A 1596-nucleotide genomic window follows, 5' to 3' on the forward strand; every position below is an offset into this window, starting at 1 on the left:
TCATAAATAGTAGTCATACGTAGTCAAAGACACTCTCATGCATACACCCATAGTACCTCATGTATACCATGTATACATAGGACCTCATGCATCGTATCACGCTTTACAGAGAGACGGACGGACGGACAGAGTTCCGAGGGAAGTAGCTTTAGAATGCGTACGTATTAATATACGCCGGGAGTACTTAATAACCACCGGGCGTATGTTAGCGCTGCCACGTTTCCAGCGCCCTGGCGTGCTCTGCGTGGCTTGCTAGTAGAAGATCACGCGCAGTAGGCTCCGCTCCTTGCGCAACAGTCATGCGGCGACGGGGTGGCGGGAGGCGCTCAGCTATCTTGCAAGCGCTTGTCTATCGGCCACGACTGGTTATCCTGGCCGCCAATAGATGATGCCACAAGCGGACGTGCTTCCCCTTCCTGCCACTTGCTGGCGCTCTAAGCAGCCTCGGCAACCTCCGCATACATCCACATATTTAACGTAGTAGTTCTGCGGAAACCCGCAAGGTGGAGAGATGTAATGAATAAAGAGAAAATGAGACATCCACCCGTTCGTAGCAATTGCTACAAAGGAAACCCATACGGGTTCCTCGAAAGAAAAGCCTCATAGTTGAAGAAAAATTCGTCCTGGTCCGGGACTCGAACCCGGGACCACTGCCTTTCCGGGGCAGCCGCTCTACCATCTGAGCCAACCAGGCGGCTAGCAGATGGCAGGGCGAAGTCGAAATTGTCGACAACACGAAGCAAAGGCAAGAATTTGACGTAGTAGTTCTGCGGAAACCCGACTTCGCCCTGCCATCTGCTAGCCGCCTGGTTGGCTCAGATGGTAGAGCGGCTGCCCCGGGAAGGCGGTGGTCCCGGGTTCGAGTCCCGGACCAGGACGAATTTTTCTTCAACTATGAGGCTTTTCTTTCGAGGAACCCGTATGGGTTTCCTTTGTAGCAATTGCTACGAACGGGTGGATGTCTCATTTTCTCTTTATTCATCCACATATTTACCTCCGAAGAGCGCAGACCATGCGCTCGCCTGTTCCCTTTGACAAAGGATCAGCGTGTACGCTGTACCTAGTGTCTGCAGTTCCCGCAGCGACAACCTGTGCATTACGTATGAGCACGGGCATGGATCCTGAAAAAGGCCTTGCAATTAGCCCAAGAAGGCTTGTTGTGCGATACTCATGCGAATTTGACGACTTCGCGTACTCTGTGCGACGTCGATCGCTGCCACTGTCATCGTTGGATGAAATTTTATATGGGTGATTTACGTTTGCAGGATATTGTTTATTTTTACTTTATTTGTTTATAAATACTGCGACGGTGACTTGTGGTTATAGCAGAGTGGAGTTACATTTGTTGGGTTTTGAAGATTGTCAAGCATGCAACTGTAAGAATAAAAGGAATGCACAGAAACGAATTAGCTAATGTGGCAATGTGACATGGTGCTTTACTGGAACCAAGCACGAGAAGGTATAGTAATCTTAGCGCGAGATGCGAGACAATTCGCTTCTGTAGCTATACAAGAAAAAGGTTTAAGGATGGTTGCGAAACGACTTCATTCGTAAGTTTATTTCATTCAGTTATTGTCCCACTGTTATTTAGGGTGG

At 49.1% G+C, this 1596-nt stretch overlaps 2 non-coding genes across 2 annotated transcripts; one reads left to right on the forward strand and one right to left on the reverse strand.

The window, feature by feature from the left end:
• Window positions 1-619: 619 nt before the first annotated feature.
• On the reverse strand, window positions 620-694 carry TRNAS-GGA (transfer RNA serine (anticodon GGA)). Its single transcript has one exon. It is a non-coding gene; the product is annotated as a tRNA-Ser (tRNA).
• A 110-nt stretch (window positions 695-804) lies between these two features.
• On the forward strand, window positions 805-879 carry TRNAP-GGG (transfer RNA proline (anticodon GGG)). Its single transcript has one exon. It is a non-coding gene; the product is annotated as a tRNA-Pro (tRNA).
• Window positions 880-1596: the final 717 nt, after the last annotated feature.

Source organism: Dermacentor variabilis, chromosome 7, assembly GCF_050947875.1.
Source record: "Dermacentor variabilis isolate Ectoservices chromosome 7, ASM5094787v1, whole genome shotgun sequence".
Lineage (NCBI taxonomy): Eukaryota > Metazoa > Arthropoda > Arachnida > Ixodida > Ixodidae > Dermacentor > Dermacentor variabilis.